Consider the following 19,801-nt stretch of genomic DNA (forward strand, 5'->3'; position numbering starts at 1 on the left):
CCTAGTAAACACATATGAACCTATGAACATCTATAAAGGGCCATATTTCTTTCCGTTCATTTAAAAGATAGTCACTTTCTGGAATTTCTTATTCTAGTTTCATGTTATTTGAATTCATTTATAGTTGAAGTTTACTCTTTTAGTGAAATGATAACAGACATTATTCCAGCATATTATGCTGAATTTCTCTGACACATTTTACTTGAATAATTACATTTTCTGTTAGTTTAACCTTTCTTTTTATGTAGTTGATGTTAGTCTTACATTTTATTTGCTGACACTAACTATTTTAAAAGTCATCATGTACAGTGCTTTTATTTTAGTTTTATTTATTATTTGTTGGCCAGGAAAGTCCAACTTGGAACAAAGGCAGTTTTCAGAGGACATCCAGGGAGAAATGCTCCAGATGCATGTTTTTGTAACATGACAGGAAACCAGAGCACCCTGAGAAAACCTACACAAATGCAGGGAGGACATGCAGACTCGGCACAGAAGGCACCTTGCTGAGAATCGAACCGGAAAACCTCTTGCTGGGAGGTGGCAACTCAACCACTGCACCACCCCGAGTTGTATTCATTATTCATTTTAAATATTTTGCAAATTTCATGTGCAGTGCTTTGTTTTAAATAGTCAATAAATATAGATTGATTCATTGATTAATTTTGCTAAAACTAACTTAACATCAAATCAAGCAGTATTATAAGCTTAGGGACTGTAAGATAAATAAAGATCATATAATTAATACTATGCAGAGTTAACCACTTCAACTAACAGTCACATTTTCAGTGGAAGAAAGCGAATATGATTCATTAAATTGTTTACAGCATAATATAAACCATATTTATATCCATGTAGGAAATAGGCAAGTTATTACTGAATCATTTTAATATACAGTTTGATCCTTTCATTCAATCAAAGAAAATGTGAAATAATATAGAAGAAAGCACACTTTCAGATTTGTGGTGGTGAACACTAAAATTGTAAGACTGTGGAGCTTTTCTCCCTGGGCCTCCTCTGAAAAAGGGCTACTTAGCTCAGTCAGACTAATCCGGTCAACAAATGTAAAATAAATAAATAAATAAATAATAAATGTATACACACAGGCACACATATATAATATATAGCATGTTAACTACACAAATCAGTCTGTAGTATTTTTATAATCTGCTATGTTATGTTATAATCTGAGTGTTTATTTAATCTACAGTCATCAGTTACCTTGCAGTTGAACTTCATATAGTACCTAGCATAGATTAAATCCTGACTGACACTCTGCTGGATTCGAAGGAGCAGGCAAGAGACACTGTGATGAACCGGCAGTAGAGATATACTGACAGGAGGGAAAACAGTTTGGGAAGTGTTAATTGCTGCAATAAAAGCAGGAATGACAATTTTAGTTATGCAGTGGAATTTTAAAAAAGTGCACCTGGACTTTGCAACACAGAGCAGAAAATGTAATTAACACAGATGAATGATTAATGAGGTATACAAAGGCACAAAAGCACAATGAAGCCATGTAGAGAAAGAAAAATATAGAATTTAGAATGGAATGCTGGTAGCTCAGGAGGGTATGTATTGGCCCTGAACATGCCCCGGATGATATTGTCCTGTTACAAGCTTGCCAATAGTGGGAAGGGCTAGGACTGCAGCTTCTTCACCAGGGCTTGAGATGCTACAAGCCTGCCAAGCAGAACTGCACAGCACTCCAACTAGTAAGCACAACTATGAAGCACAAGTGTGAGATGTTTGGGACCTGTGCTGTAAAGTGCAGTCAATAATGTGGGAGCAATATATATTTGATAAAAAGACAGGGACTGAAGAATTTCAATGAATTCTCTTTTCTTTGAGGTGCAGCAGTCTTGAAGTTAATATAATTAACTAACAGAGCAATGGAGATTGCAACCCCCATGCTTTAATACTATTTTATAAAATGGGCTTGGAGAACTAGAGAACCAGAATGTATACACAATGCTCCAAAGGAGTGAATTAATGTATTAGGACAGCCCACATCTGTGTGCCATGACTGAAATCTATTACTGTCTCCACTATTTCTTTTCTGGTTGTTAGCAGCTTTTAAAAACTGAACTGAAAGAAATAAAAGTAGAAGTGTGTGTGTGTGTGTGTGTGTGTGTGTGTGTGTGTGTGTGTGTGTATGTGTGTGTGTGTGTGTGTGTGTGTGTGTGCGTGTGTGTGTGTGTGTGTGTGTGTGTGTGTGTGTGTGTGTGTGTGTGTGTGTGTATGTGTGTGTGTGTGTGTGTGTGTGTGTGTGCGTGTGTGTGTGTTTCCACGGTATGCATCTGTCAGCAGAGTTTAAATACATTTGCTTATGTGTTACTACATATTTTTTTTGATCACACAATCCAAGATATGAGGTGCAAACACTCAACAAACTGACTTCATCTAGTGTGTGTGTGTGTGTGTGTGTGTGTGTGTGTGTGTGTGTGTGTGTGTATTGTATGTGTGTTTCAGGGAGGTGTAATAATTTGGACTGTATGATGTGTCCTGACAGCAATCAGCTATCATATATTACTATTACTATTTAATTTATTCATTCATGTGTGTATTTGTCTGTCTGTGTCTGTGTGCATCTCAGTTTCTATGTTAAAAATGCATGCGTGTGCCTCTGCATCTATTTTTGTATATGTGTGTGTGTGTATGTGTGTGTATGTGTGCATACAATTTTGATATACTTGTAAAACTTATATTTTGGATATAAAATACTCACTACAACACCAATTACATATCCTACACCAACTTGAAACATTATGCAGAGGAGTTATTTCACATACTTACACACATATGTATGAATATGTATATAAAACAAATACAAAAACTTTAATAAAATAATATACCTTCCCGGGGACAGGCAAGATGCTGTAGTGGTCTATTATTTCTGTGTAATGCCCATCTTTATATAGTGTTTCTTGCTTAAGTTGTTTTGAATTTTGGTGGTTATATTAATTATTAGTATTTTGCAATCATGTTTGTAAATGTTGATCACATATTTATCATATTTCTGCCAAGGAGGCATGAATATCATGTATACAGAAGTAAGCGTTCACACTGACTCATGGTAGGGGAAATTGCACTGCATTTTTCATCCAGTGTGGAGGTGTTAGAATTCAGAATGTCTTCTAACACATGATGGATGACAGCTGCAATCTGTGGCGCTCACTCCTTTGTCCTTGTGCACTTGGATACTAGAAACCAGGGGCGGAAATGGGATGATAAAAGCTGGGGAGCTGATGACTGATAGGTTCGGAGAGGACCCAAAAAGGAGGGAACACAAATGAAAATTGTAAGGCAAGAACAAAAGAAGGTAATACATTTCTGGCATGTAAGGAAAAAAAACATGGGAACATATCAATGAGGTAGTTAAAGAAGAGAGTTATACTAGTACTAGTAAATAAATTCAGCTACTTGCTAAGACCACTAGAATGGGAACTTATTGCTAATATAAAGCTTATATTTGATTAACCAAATATGGAAAGGAAGTGCCACACAAGGATATTACTGAATCAAGGATTAACTCAGAACATACTGCTGCTCTACTCACCAGGCTGAGCGAGGAAAAAATGAGACAATAACTAACTGTCAGCTGCTGATTAGGGGCCGGGATCCATCAGCTTGCTCATGCACTCAAGTCATTGCATCAGAGGCACTAGTATGATTCAGTCATAGTCCATGTAGGTGTAAATGAGTTGAGACACATTTCTAGACTATATGAAGAGACACATTGTGGTGCTCTTGGAGTATGTGTCACAGACTAGTATGTGTCTAGCAGTGACCTTCATCAAGGATGATGCCACAATATGAACAGAAGATGACTGACTTTAATAAATAGCTTAGTTTTTGTTGTCCCTCTAGGGGGATAATATTTGTCAGTGTGGGAGAACATGATTAACAGACCACATTGCTTTGCCAAGGATGGTTTGCACCTCTCCCCTCAAATACTGGCAAAAACATTATCCTCCCCAACAGAACCTTTTTCAGGCAATGCCAAATTGGCAAACCTTCCATCATAGCAATGTCAGCCCAAGGAAATTTAAAGGTTTTATTGCTCAGTGCCAGCAGTCTAAACCACAACTTCCATTCCCTCCAAGCTTTCCTCACCTTGAAGAATGCAGACACCTGTGCAGTTACCGAAACATGGTTTAAAGCTGCAGAGGGTAACCTGGTAGTGCAAGGCTTCAGTGCCTTCCACACATTTAAACCAGCAACTGCACAGATAGGCACTAAAGGTAGAGGTGTCTTCATTTACATCAATACCAAGCATAATCTCGAGGTTTGTTAAACAGGATGATGCACAGGAGTTGTTGCACATCCAGATCATAACTCTCAACTGTCCAGGTTTTTTGCAGAATGTCCAGATTTTTGCCTGATATTTTTGGTCTGTTCCATGTAAAGTGTGTGGTTTTCTAGCAAGTTAGTAAGTATTAAAGTCACTAAATAATGAAATACATTTAAGTTTCAGACTTCATAAACTTCACAAAATGTATGCTAACACAAATCATGTTATTCTAACAACTTTCTATGTTCATAACAACAATATTTAAAATCTGTCCCTATTTTTGAATCTTTGTCCTCCCTTTTTTGGACTTGTCCAGATTTCTTGCACTAAGAGGTTGAGAGGTATGGTTTAGATTACCACAATGTTCCATAACATATCCTAGCAAGCTATAGGTCAAGCAACACAGTAGCAGGGACAAAAACAAAATCTTCACCGACCAAAAAATCCAGTATATACCATGAAGTGCAGATGAACAAAACCGATGCTTGTCAGGCATAAAACAGTAGCTTTATTAAAAGTATGAGTACTTTCACAGTATCAAACACACTGCTTCATCCACCTCCACAAAGAGGTCGGTCACCAGTGGAGTCTCCCAGTGCTCTGTTGGGTCCGCTCCTTTTTTGCATCTATTTTTTTGGAATTCAAGGCCAATGTCAAGGGCCTCGGGCTTACCAAGTTTGCAGGAACAATTATAGAAACCCCCATGATACTAACAACTTACAAGAAGGTCTAATACAGACAAGTGACCAGTACCAAAGCTACAGCTTAAAACTCAATGGCAAGAAATGCATAATAGTACCTTGTGGGAAGTCAGAAAACCAAGACCACTTCATTGGTAAAATACCCCTAAAATAAGACACATTGTCAGAGATTTGACAAGTCATGTAGATAGTAACCTGATTTTCAACCAACATATGTCTCAGGTTGTCAAGAGATCATTTTGTGTCAATCAATTGATAATTAAAGGCATGGCATCTAGGTCCAGTAAAGTCATCATGCCACTGTAAGCAGCCATCATCAGACCCATAATTGAGTATAATATAATATATACTATATATATATAATATAATATAATATAATATAATATAATATAATATAATATAATATAATACCCTCTTCTGCATGTACCTGAGCAGGCACATGCTGCAACAAGTGGAAAATCCACAGCAGTTCCTCACAAAAATAATACAGGATACGAACACAAGGTCATGTGCAAATCACCTCAAAGCCCTGTGTCTATACTCAGTTTCCTACAGACAGCTGAAAAGCAATTTATGCCTGGCATATAAGGCATCCTTGGATCCCACTCTGATGGACCTTTTGCATACCTACAAACTGAACAGCACCAGATCTACTAGATCTAAGGATTTAAACTTTGCTTGTGACTTAAACATGATATCTTGGAGGAACATATACATATCTCAGACAGTCCCTATTCTCTGGAATAGGCTTCCCGTCTACATAAAGCAAAACCACTCCCTAACATATTCAAGCATAGCCAAGGCCATTGGATGAGAAACTGGAAATTCATCACTAGTCTGCACCTATTATCTCTGATAGACAAAGGCAGCCATTAAATCATGACCTAACTAACATACACCGCACATAATGACATCTAAGGTACAATAACTCATGGAATACATTTGGGTTGCAAGATTTGGCTTATAAAGGCCCCAGTGGTCACATATGAACCTATGAAATGAGGACTAAGAGTCCAGTCTATTATTTTTGCAAATGGAATTTCTCGTCTGTTTGATTTGTTTTCATTCTGTATCCTAGTGCTGTATTATTTATTCCCTCCCAAAGGTATGCTTATAGTTGTACACATTATGTTATTAAATTCTGAAAATACTGTGAGGTTTGTGAGTCAGGATAAACCCAATCCACCCTCAACCCTTATATAAATTTATAGATTTACTGCTGTTTTTAAAGTTCACCTAATAGCTACTTTAAAATCTTCAATGGACCAAGAATGATAGCCTTTGCCTTAAAGAACTGAGGCATAGCTTTAGCCTTTATGTAGGGCTCTGAGACAAACAACTGTATATGTCTGCCACAATATAATAAACCTACATGAGTTAATATTATTTTACTTTATTTTAATTAATTTGTAGTAGATGGAGCTCAGTGAATCCTCTCCAATATAGAGAAAAAACTAATCACTAAAGCACTTCATAGTCTGAGACCTGATCCTAACAATTATTAAGCACCCCCCAAATGCTGTTAACATTGAGTCACAGACTAAGAAGTGACAGTGATGGCCAGCAGAACCAGTGGCAGAAATCAAAACAGCTTCTTTTCTATCTGTAATCTTTCCTACCTGCAACCTCTGACTTTCTTTCAAATCTTTCCCTGACCTGTCTAGCTGTTTGACAGCACTCACTATGTGCTTTGTCATCTTTGAAAGTCAATAAACACTTTGCACTGTTTTTTTCTGTAACTAGTGGAGCAAATACATCTCTATACATTAACAAAAAATTATGATCAGATCTCCGATCAGAACCTTTTATTACATGAGCTAGACATGTATGCCAAGATTTCCCTCACACGACCTGCTCTCTAAGTAAATTTCTTGGCATCTATGTCTCGAACACATACTAGAATGGTTACAATCGGAGATACAGTCATAATCCTACATATTATGATCGCAGCCCTTTATTTATTAGGCTGTTTTAAAAGAGTGCACTGCCACATTAAACAGCAGATGGCAGTATTGGGACTACTGCTGTATTCTGTACTCCATAGCTCCATTTTTTACACTGAAGCAGACTTCTCAAATGTCAAGATTTTTGCATAATGTCCAGATTTTTGACTCATATTTTTGGTCTGTTCCTCCTATAATTTGTGGTTTTCTGGCAAATCATTGAGAACTGAAATCATAAAAATAATGGTAGACATTTGAGTCTCAGACTACATATCCTTAAAAATTCATGCTAATACAAAAACCTGTTATTTTATCAACTTACTAAATTTGTAAGAGCAAAAAAGTGTCCATAATTTTTGGCCTTTGTCCCTTCATTATTTGTGGTTTTGTCCAGATTTCTTTCTCTAGGAGGTTGAGAGGCATGCATTGAAAAAATGGCTCAGGATGCACTAGGAACTTGAGAGCTGATACACTATTAAACTTCTCCAGTTTTATTTTATTTTATTTTTATAACATAGCAGATCACACTAGATCCATTAGAGCCAAAGCCATTTACTTCTAGAGCTGTTTTACATCTCAACAGCATCTGCTATGAATTTTGATGTCAGATTGTGTCTTTGTTCTCCTACTTTGACTGATTTTCTTTATTTAGACCTTTCTAAGGGTATTTAAGCTGGCACACATGAATAAATAATTACACTAAACCTATATGACGTTTCCTTATTACTATGCGTGGTTTGTTACATAAAGACATTCTATTGTAAGCAAGTGCTCCTCTTTCAGAGTCGGGTAAGACTTTTTAAAGGTCAGTATGTATTGCGTTTAATAGTCAGAGTTTGAGATGCAGGATGGTGCTACATTAAACTTCAAAGTGAGTGCCAGTTTTGCATGAGAAAAGAGCACCAAGTTTTACAAGTAATGCTTGCAGTTTTAAATAACTTTCTGTTGCCTTATTCTGTAAAGTAAATAGTGTGATAGTATGCAGACATTACTACACTGTAGAGGAGTCCTTTATGAAACATCGTAAGCGAATTCTGACTTGAGTGAGTGTCTGCGATTTGCGTGATTTCCATCTCATATTAAGTGTTAGATGCAGCAGCAGGTCAAATGACTGTGAATAGCTGGCAGAGGACTAACAGGTCAGAGGACATTTGGCGGCCAGATAGGAGTTGTGAGAAGGTGGTTTTGGTAGTGTAACAGTCGCTACATAGTCATGCTACACTCCTGGTAGTGAGACATATTGGGGATTGGCGTTTCTTCTTTTTTTTTGGTTTTTTTTTTGTTTTTATTTTCAGTTTGGGCCTACTGTTATATCCACATATAGCAGCGCTGCATAGCTTTTTTTTTGGTACAACTTTGGGCTTATGATACAGCTTTGTAAATATTCATGAATCCCATCCAGAGTCCATGAGTGATGAATGTCAAACCTTTCACAAGACATGCTTTCACCCAGTGCTATACTATGAGAAAGCGAAACTATTGCCAACAGAAGTAATGTTACAGAACGAGGTAGACTTATCATGACAATTGAGTCAATGCATTTTCTGTTCTTGGGTTCTGATCTAGATCCAACTGAAAATCTTGACAACCCAAATGGTGTTGAATTAAGCTCATAATGCACAATCACTTTCATTATTTAAAGTTCAGCATCACTGTGCAAGGTAACATATCCATTGTCTGCTATGATTTAAGCATGCCTCTGTAGCTCATCCTCAGATATAGCCTTTGTATGCTAGATTTACTGACATTCTTAATAAAAGTCAGAGCTATTTATGAGGAGATAACATGGTAAACCACTTAATTAAACCTAGATACAATTACACTAAACATTTGGCTCTAGTATTTGTAGATATTGGCTCTAGTATTTGTAGATCTTTTGTTACATAAAATAAAATATTACTCTTCTTTTGGGTTCTGTGTTATGATTTCTGAAAAGAATTACTGATTTTTAATGCTTAAAGGCTGAGAGTCTGCCTTGAAGACATTTTGTTCAGGCCCATCAGTTGCATTTTCTAGTGAAGTATCACTGTATAATTGTTGCAAGAGTCACCTGTATTACATTCCAGAGAGGCACTGCCCTGTCTGCAGCTGATTCCATGTATTATAACAGTACAAAAGGAACAATTTGTACTACAGCAATTGTCAAAATATTGTACACATCTGCTTAGCATTAGGATTGCCAGTGTGCAAAGCATTGCAAAACACAGGACATTTTGAGGAACATTATAAAAAATCCATAACTAAGATAACACTAATGGAATCTAATGTCTGATGGCCAGATTCACACTGGCAGTATGCCAAACCAAGCAGGAATTTCCACTTAAGAATCGTGGAGTACAGTCCTAAGTGTATTAAGACACTGATTATTGTATTCAGGCTTAGCTGTTATATTAAGACAATTAAATTTATATTCTGCTGTGCATGCAGAAGGTTCTCATGTTTTGCCAGGCATTTTCATTGGTGGGTAGTTCTTCCCTACTATATATGAGCAAATCATGATATATCCTGTGTTTCCCAGGCACCTTCTTATGGTTGTGGAAAACAGAGACCTCGGAGAAACAAATTATTTAATGTTGTTAACATGGAATCTTTAAGAGGAAATTAGTCTAGTGTATTGCATCAATGCATTGCCACATTGATGCTAGGTGTATTTAGAAATGTTTAGCACATCGTATTAAATGAAATAATGTGATGAGCGGTGATGAGTAGTGTGGAGATGATTCAGAGATACATGTAGTGCATCTAGTCTACGAGAGAAATAATGGCATGCATGTATGTAACAATGACTCACTTCTATGCAAATGATGAAATCAAATGACAGAGCAATTCAGATATGCATAAATCCAGTGCTTTGAGCCACTGTGCTCATTCATTCTGAACGTCACATTTTTTGGTGTGCAGGAGCATCACTCCATGCCATCACGTTAGGAACAGCAGTGGCTGTAATGGCTATAACTTAGAAACCAGTGTTAATAGCCACTGTTGGAGCCAATGCCCTTGACATTGTGTGTTTTCATCCTCCTGGTCTGCCAGAAGCTCATATACCTTCATAACCCAGGCATTGCTGACCTCTGCTATATGGATAGGTACGCAATATGGCAGTTAAATGTGTGTTACCCAAACATGGAATCAAGAGGATGCATGAATTGCACATCAGTGATGGCATGAAGTTTTGTGCAGTATTTACCATCCCTGCCACTGGGGCCTTGCAGCATCTGGCAGGGGATACACTAGGATTTTCTCAGGCATTAGTCTTACAAACCTTGAACCAGTTCCTTGACAGGAAGCTGCAGTGTATGCAGGAGTAGATACTGTTTTCACAGACAGTTGAGGAGAGAACCAGTACAACAGTGCCATTCTACACTGCAGCCTATTTCTCCCCATGGTCTTGAAGGCTATTAGCTTCACCCACGTTGCCTGCTCCACACAATGTCCATCAACCAAAATGGCTTAATCTCCATCAACAGCTAGGTGGTGTGCAATGCACATTGTATCATATACAGTATGCTTCTGCACCACCCAGGCAGTTCACATCATTCTCACATATCACACTTGTATGAGTTGTACCATGTTTTTTTCTGGGTGACTTCCCACATGGTCAGATGCACACACTGGCAGATATATAGGCAGGATATAGGACTTCCATTCAACCAGACAGCAGGTCACATATACCTGTGTCCACTGTTGAGTTTCATATGTGATACTATGCATTGTCTGGAGCCATAGATGATGACCCTGCTCCAGCACCCCTAGGCTTTGATAGAGATGTGGTACAATACTTTACATTCAGAGACCCAGAACATAATCTAATGTGTGGTTGGACTCTTCAAGAGATCCTTTCAGTGCATGGATACATCTGGTGACATACTGCCCTAGGCATCTGAGACTTGCAGGCATATCTGTGGTGCATGTGGTTTATGCCACATTCATAATATGGTAACATATATAACCAGATACACATGGGAACATTGGAGTACAGATCGATAGCATACCTCTTAATTGTCTCTGATTTTGTAGAACATCTCTGATTTTGCCTCATATTTTTGCCCTGCCCTTTACATATATATATATATATATATATATATATATATATATATATATATATATTTTTTTTTTTTTTTCTGGTAAACCTTTGAGGCTTATAGTCAGTGAATTGCGTCAGATATTAGAGTCTCATATATCGTATTTTTCAGAAAATGCATGTGGATGAAACATGCATTTTTCTATTGACTTTTAAGTAATATTGAGTAATATTAAACTTTGTCCTTGATTTTGGACCATTCCCTCATTTGCTGTGGCTTTGTCCCTGATTCTTGAGCAAAGAATTTAAAAACACTGCCTGAGAGACCTATTGCTGCATCAGATGAGGGGTCAGGTGCAGATTTGTCAGAGGAACTGGCTGCAGACATACCCCATGGATGACAGAGGTGAGTACAGCACATTGCAGCACTGCCATGTAGACAGGCCTGGCCTGTGACTATGGGACAGTAAGGAGACAACATAAATAAAACTGATACATGTTTTACCACACCTAGGTTATGTGTTACAGTACACTGGCTGGCTATGCTGTCAATCAGACACTGCTTTACCTACACAGGCTAGAGGGTTGGCAGAACGCAGTCATCATTTGCACATTTGGGGTTGGACACAGTAGCAAATGACAGCAAGTCTACCATATGGGTAAGGGTCATTGGAGGTGGATGTGGTAGCTACTCAGCTGGGTAGAAGGCTAGGGTGATCAGGTATCACATCCTCCAATAGCAGGCTGCCACGTCACTAACATTGGCCCTGCAGTTTCTGAGTTATATGTATTCTGTAGTAAGTCATTGCAGCACTTCAATAGCACATATAGGAACTCTCATGTGATGTCCCATCTTGGAATCAAATAGATGGAAAGTGTCCATGACCTGAATGATGGATATGTAGATGTGGTACTTTCTTGGCCCACAGGGGATGGTACAGAACTATGGGCTAGAGCAGGCAGCCTGATGAGGCATTCCAGGAAGACCATGAGGAATGTTGTTGGCCATGACCATGAGATTGACCATTCCCAGCTGTGTGGAGTGCTGTAGGCAGAGTAGACAATGATGCAGTGCACAGAGCAATGTGTGCCACCTGCCTATGACATCCCCATCACCATCACCTACCTCAGAGACACAACAATGTATGCCAATCTGTCTACCAAGGACCTGAGCAGCAATGTCTGCTCTAAGTCCCTATAAGCCATGTCATGCTACAGATGCTGGCGGTTATCCTGTAGTCCATGTAGCTGCTGTATGTCTTCACATATACCATGCACCAGACTTACCGTCTCAATCATGGCATTCTGTGCCTCAGTCACTAACCTACAAAGCTGCTGATTGATGGAACTGTGGCACCCAGGCACAGGCAAAGACCTTGAGTTATTGCAACAAGCCTACTGACACATCTCTCCCCTAAAGTAGCTGACAAAATCATCTGTGGTGGTGACTCCACCATAAAATACAACTCTTTAATGAGACAGAAGTACATACATCATTATGTCCCTTTACACCAGTGCCATTCAGAATGATCAAATGTTTTGAACTCACAAGGCTTAATAAATAATTGGTTTGCTCTATTATATTTGTATCTTGTGAAGCTCTTAAAAAGATCATTCTTTTTAATAAAAAAGTCTGTTTGCTCTAAAGTTAAAATAAAATAACCACATGCAAACTGTCTGTGTCATCTTTCATAGTCATGTCTGCTTGTTATGTGAATGTTAATTTACCAGCCCTCAGATTTCTCATAAAGTTAGCAATATCCCTTAGTGGCAGATGTGCTCCACATAATTCCCTGCACTTTTTATTCAAATCTTGGGATATTCGGTGGCTTAGCCACTCCATTTTAATGATATTCTATTTATACATCTATTGAAATGCTTTCTAATCTTTATTTTCCCCCTTACATCTATTCTCTCTCCTTAAACTTTGGTATGACCATAGCCTATGCTTTGTAAACATGTTACTATCACTGTAGTCCTGTATTTTAATGGCAAAGAAGCAAGTGCTTTAATTGCACAATTGCATTGTCATTTTACTTGCCAGATATTTTGCCCAGAGATAAAATAATAATATTTGGAGACTGCATCAGCATTTTCTTGTTGATTCATTTGCTGGCTCAGCTGATAGAATTATATCAGCTGTGTTATGGGTCTATATTATATAGTTAAAGCTTTAGGTAATCGAATACCTAAAGTTCAACAACTAAACAGCAAAAGCTGTAAACATCGAATGGCCACTTCCACAAATTTTTTCGTAGGGAAAAAATGTGCTTGGTCAGACAAAAAAAAACTTTCAAACCCTAATCGAGTGGGGGACTTTGCCTCCCCAACTAAATATACCAACTCCAAGATCGCTCTACAGTGGAGAAAAGGGCAGATTCCTGATAACGGCCAAGGATTCTGCCTGACTGCAATACATCTCTTTCATAGAGCACATATAAATATCTGCAAAAAATAAGTAATGAAAAGTAATAGGAAAACACCAGGCACAGGATCCCCATGCACTTCAAAAGCCTCAGCAGTCCACTTAATGTATACTGAAAAAACAAACAGTCTTTTATTCACATCAAAAACTCATATGATTTAAAGCTTTTGTCTACTGCACCATAGACTTCATCAGTGATGAATGTCTTTTTATTGATTCTGATGAAGTCTATGGTGCAATAGATGAAAGCGTTAAATTGCATGGAGTTTTTGATGCGAATAAAAGACAGTTCGTTTTTTCAATATACATTGAGTGGACTGCTGTGGCTTTTGAAGTGCTTGGCAATCTGGTGCCTGGTGTTTTCCCTATTACTTTTCATTACTTATTTTTTATTGGTTGTAAGGGATAACGTTGACAGTTTTGGTTTAGTTGACATATAAATGTCTGTTAAAAGATACATGCATATTATATGGCACAGAAGGTAATAAAGTGACCGAATGTCTAAAATTTCCACATCAAATTTGTTTACATAGTACATTCAAGTAATAGAGTAGATATAATGTATAAATCAGTCTTTGTTATTCTCTTAAATAATCTTGCAAACCAGTTTTTAATTGGTTCACTATAACAAAATATCAAATCTCAGATGTCAAATATTACAGGTTCATAGGTAAGTACTAGGCTAGCTGCCATTGTAGACCATTTTAAGCCAAGCCTCTTTCCCTTTTTGTGTTGAAAATAACCTATTCCATTAGGTTATAGACTGGACTTACCCACCCCATGCTTGATAATTATATATTACTCCTGATGAGAAAAAGTGGAATCATACCATAGATCATTTGAGGGATCCATGCATGGGATAAAGCATTTAGGAGCTGTCTCTGTCCATTAGTTGTACAGGAGACAATCCAGGAGTAAATTTTCTGTTTCTAAGTTACGCTTGAATATGGATGGGGAGAACTTTGTATTATATCAATGGGAAGTCTGTTTCAGAGCAGCAGTATCCCCTGTGAGCTATACCTGTCCCTCCAAACCATTCTGTTGATGTTGCAGAAGAGGTTTATATCCCTAGACTGAGTAGTTCTGATGCCATTTGACTTGCTGATGTGCAATAAATTCTTCAGTAATGGGTCAGAGGAAGCCTTGTATACCAGACACAGGTACTCTCTTAGCACTCTGTAGGGTACTGAGTATAGTGACAGAGCTTTGAGTCGGTCCACGTAGGACATGTTGTTTAGGCCTAGTATCCTTTTGTTAAGGTGCATTCCAGTTGTTGCATGTGTCTGGACAGATACACGCCAAAGGGAGCGTTATATTCAATGATTGGCCTAATGAAGGCTGAGTTAAGGGTACAGTGACATCCCTAGATATAAACACAATCTCTTTGTTCATAAGCTATGCAATATACAAGGACTTTCTTACAATAGTGGAGACATGTTGGTCAAAAGATAGATTACTGTCCATATAAGTTCCCAAATCCCAACAACTGGTACAACTCTTAGGGGCATATTGTCACTGTAGTAGTTCCCTGGGTTAGATGACTTCCCAAAGGATACAATCATGTATTTTTTGGCATTTAGTTTTAGTCCATAATTTTGACAGCAGTAATTTATTTGGGACAAACCTTCCTGTAGAATGGCTAAAATCATTTGGGAATTCAATGACTACTCCTAGCTTGCAGTCATTTGCAAACTTAGTCAGCCAGAGCCCTTTGGTATTAGCTTTTACTTCAGAAAAGTAGACGCCAAGCAGAAGAGGTCCTAGCACACAACCCTGGGGGACTCCACTGGTGACTGGTGGTAACTTCCTCTCGTTTGATTATCTACTACCTATCTGTGAGCCAGTTGGCAATCCAGTGGGTGTCATTGGGGTTTATTCCCAATTTATTTAGCTTTTCTACTGTGCCTGAATATTAAATATTGTTTCTTATGCATGCATAGATACACTTTTCAAATTTTAAGTCTAGTAAGTCAATCTTGTTGTCTGAATCTTATCATTTACATGTATATTAAATGTACTTATGTGACTAGTATGGGTAAAAATTAATGCATAATAGTAGCTAGATAGGACAGGTAAAAATAATGGATAATAGTTATGAGATGGGATGAGAACTTTGTGAAAAATGCAATTTATCCCACAAGTTAACATGTAAATCCTAACTCTGTGCAATCTCTTTTTTTCTTTTAATTTGCTTAACTGTAGCAATGGGTTACCAATCATGCTCATAATAAAGCAATGTTTTTTGGTTTTTCCCAGTTAGGGGTCACCACAGCAGATCACCGGTCTGCTATTAACTGGCAGTGTTGAGTTGCCAGCCTGGTGCCCAACCTTCACAAAAGGCACACACACACTCATACACCTACCTGCATGTCCTTAAAGCTCATTCAACCACAGGGAGGACATGCAGACTCTGCACAGAGGGCACTCTAGCCAAGAATCGAACTGAAGAACCTCTTGCTGTGAGGCAACAACGCTAACGTCCGCATCATCATGGCCAACACTATCCATGCAAATTATATAAACAAAAATTTCAGAACTTGAATTCCTGTAAAACTGTTTTCCTGTTGTTAAATAAAAGTTAGTGGCTGTCATCTTTTTTAATAAGCCAAGTTTAACTGCTTTTTTTCAAAAATAAATTTGTAAAAAAAGATCTTTTCACACACATACACATACAGACATACACAAATGCATGCATACAGACACACACACACACACACACACACACACACACACACACACACACACACACACACACACACACACACACACACACACACACACACACACACACACACACACACACAAACATACACCCATCTACCTCTGCCCTGTTTTCCAAATATACAATCTATTATTAACTAGTTCCATGTTAATATCTCTCTGTCTCTGAATATTAAAAATAATAACTCTTGATTTTAAAATTCATATCAGAGGATCAGAAAAAAAGAAGCCTCTTATTTTTAAACTAAATTATCTATATTTACTAGGCCCTCTATAATAATTTATGTACTGTTAAAATGTACTGAATTTATTAAGAAAATCAATCAATCTAGGAGTAGTAAAGTTGAATGTATACAAAAGTCTTGGCATTTGATGAATATGCATGTCAGATTAACACTGGCTTGTTAGCCAGGACCGATGAGACAAATCTATAATCTTCTCTTTAGCATAAACTTACACTGGGATTCATTAAACTCCATGCAGGAATAGTGCTATTCCTGCATGGAGCGGATCGTGCCAGTGCAGCACAGCAGCTCGCCTTGCACATTCATGAAGGCACGCTGCTGTATAACCTGCACTGGCATGATCTGTAAACAAGTGCAGGGGGTGTGTCCGAGCATTGCTTGCACAGTAAATGGCCCCTGCACTCAGAAAGTGCCGCACGGCACTTTGAAAAAAAAAACACTGTCTGCAGACACTGTCAGCATACCCCCAACTGAACAGATATCTGCAGAATGTCCAGATTTGTGTCCTGGCAAAGAGCTGAGGCTCGAAGTGATTAAATAATGACAAACATATGAGTGGAAGACCCTACATCCTCCAAGTAAGTCATGCTAATGAAAAACCTATTAGTCATCAACTTTCCACGTTTGTAAGAGCAATATTTAAAATCTGTCCTCTTTGCCCTCTCATCATATTAGGCTTCGTTCACATTGTATGCTGTCAGAGGTGGAGAGTTATGACTGTTAGCTATGAGCACATCCCTAAATTAATAAAAATTAAACAAATAATTAATTTATTTTTCTGCCTCGCACTGAAGTTTAAGAGTAGCTCAGCGGGTGTGCTTGAGGGCCACGTGGTGCATCTTGATGGTTAGCCTGCCCTTCTGCTCAGCCCCCAGCACAACCACCTTTGGGGCCATGAAGGTGCAGTGGTGACTGCCCATGGGTGAGAACCTCAGTCCCACTGTATCCATTTGGGGGCTAGTGGGCATCTGATTCCCAACCACCCTCCCAATCCAAGGTGTTTATCCTCCACATGTGTCATATACTGCCATGTCTGCTGTCTTGTCTGTCTTCCTATCCAACCTACCTACCCAGATATAGCCACTATTCTTCCCCAACATCCCACTCTCACCTTATAAAAAAAAAAAAAAAAAAGGGCAATCTGTTCCCACAAAAAAAGTCACCCCATACATAGCTGTCCATTTTGCACATGTGTCCACTGGACACGTAATCTGGCTTAACAACACATTACTGTTATCCTCACCCATCCCTCAGGGGTTTGAGTGTCCAAACTCATCTCCAAATTCTGTACAAATGCACAGCTGTTGCTGTATCAGAAATGGACAGCTATGGACCTTTCCTACACTCATCCTGCACATCCCTAGCTAGCTTTCAAATTGTTTTTCCCTCTGCATGCCCCCTTTTTCACCACTTTCCTATCACCCCTTTTTCTTTTCTTTTAAAGAAATTAGCATGGGGTAAGTGGGAGTAAGATGCAATAAGCAGCGGTAAGTGGCAGTAAGCGAGTTTGCATGATGCTAAGTGATGCCTACACAGATTAAGCAGCTTACCATTTAACCATATGTTGGCATCGATTACCATCGCACAAACCTGTGCAAACCTGCTTACAACTGCTTAAAACTGCCTTAATCACCCTGTCTCCATCAGCCACTGTTCTGGCCAGCAACAAGATAACCAGCCCTGCCAAGTCTTGAACCCAGGACTCTATTCAACATAGTGAGAGCAATTTACCATTACACCATCTGATCTGTAAAAATGAATGCTGTTTTTCAAATATATCATTCAGTACAGGTATAGAATAGTAGGGAACAAACACTGTGGAATCAGTCATGTTTAGTATATATAAATATACACCTATAGATGTGTATGGTGATAGATAAATATTAAAAAGTTTGTACATCAGATATATGGAGCTATACATATAAAACAAATACGTATAGAATATATACCTATATATTGTTATATAAGCATATGTATAAATATCAAAAAAGGAATATATATATATATATATATATATATATATATATATATATATATATATATATATATATATGGGTTACTTTCATTTGATCGATATTTCATTTAATCTAAACTCATATGATCAAAATTTCATTTGATCGAAAACCAGTATTCAAGGCAAATAACAGGGATTTGTCCCCCTCCCCAAGATCATGTGACCCTGGAGTTGGTATATATAGTTAGGGGGGATGTGGGGGGGGTGCAGCCTCCATCTATTTTCATTCAAAATCTGTACTTTTTGTGTTATTTTCTTCTTTTAAAGGAAACTAGTTGGGGGGCTTCGCCCCCCCCAACACTCCCCCCAATAGCCCACCACACCCCCCTAACTATATATATATCAACTCCAGGGTCGCACGACATTGGGGAGGGGGAGCAATCCCTGTTATTTGCCTTGAAGTGTACTGAATTAATGGTTGTCAGTCAAATGAAATTTCTATCAAATGGGTTTCAGTCAAATGGCCCATAACAAGTACTGGAGACATACCAAGCACCATACCTCTACACCTCTTAGTGCAATAATTCTGGACAAAGGCTGTCAAAATGGGAGGACAATGATCCAAGAACAGGGACATAATGTACGTACTGCAGTTATAAATGCAGAATGTTGCTATAGTAACGGGGTTCGTGTAGCATACATGTTCAGAAGGATGTGAGTTCTGAAACTGAAATGTATGTCATCATTTACAGCAGAAATCCTCACATCATCACAGTGATTTACCACAGAAATGAAAGTAATGATTCTGTGGAACAGAACATACATATGAGCAATAATCCTGGACATTCTGAAACAATTTGGCCATATACTGGAGTAGATAAGGTGACACACTTGATGCAGTAACAACCTCTTGTCTGTTGTAACATATATTGACTGGAATAGCCCAAGTCCAAAACCAAATTACTCCCACTACTCACTGACATATATTTTCACATCAGCCCACTGATGTGTCAGACATACACAGCACATATGGGGGCCAGGCAACAGTACATCTGATAAATATTGGGACATAGCATCACAGTAGGGAAACTACACTGAGCTGATAGCATGTCACCAAGTACTGTCTAAACTACAGGCAGACTGACACAACACAAACCAATTTTGCTATGGGGGAATACACATGTAATTGCAAATATATCAGGCACTACAGGGATGTAACAGCACTGACCAACAGACACCAGCATGAAAATGCATACCCAGAACCAATCTCACCACATTCAAAGTGACATACTGGTAAGCCACAGGAACAGTAGAGTATATGGACTGTGTGAACAAAATCATCAGCATGTTTGCCACTCACACACTACCCCTATATAGACTGGCCCAATTCACATTGTAGTCTGATGCCTGACTGTGGTATGGGACATATCTCAGTCTGCCCCTACAAACATATACAACTGATAGAGCACCAGAAACTGGAGCAGTATGCAAAGTCAGATA

The sequence above is a fragment of the Protopterus annectens genome, chromosome 9.part0 (genome assembly GCF_019279795.1).
Source record: "Protopterus annectens isolate FY-2018-M chromosome 9.part0, PAN1.0, whole genome shotgun sequence".
Classification (NCBI taxonomy): domain Eukaryota; kingdom Metazoa; phylum Chordata; order Ceratodontiformes; family Protopteridae; genus Protopterus; species Protopterus annectens.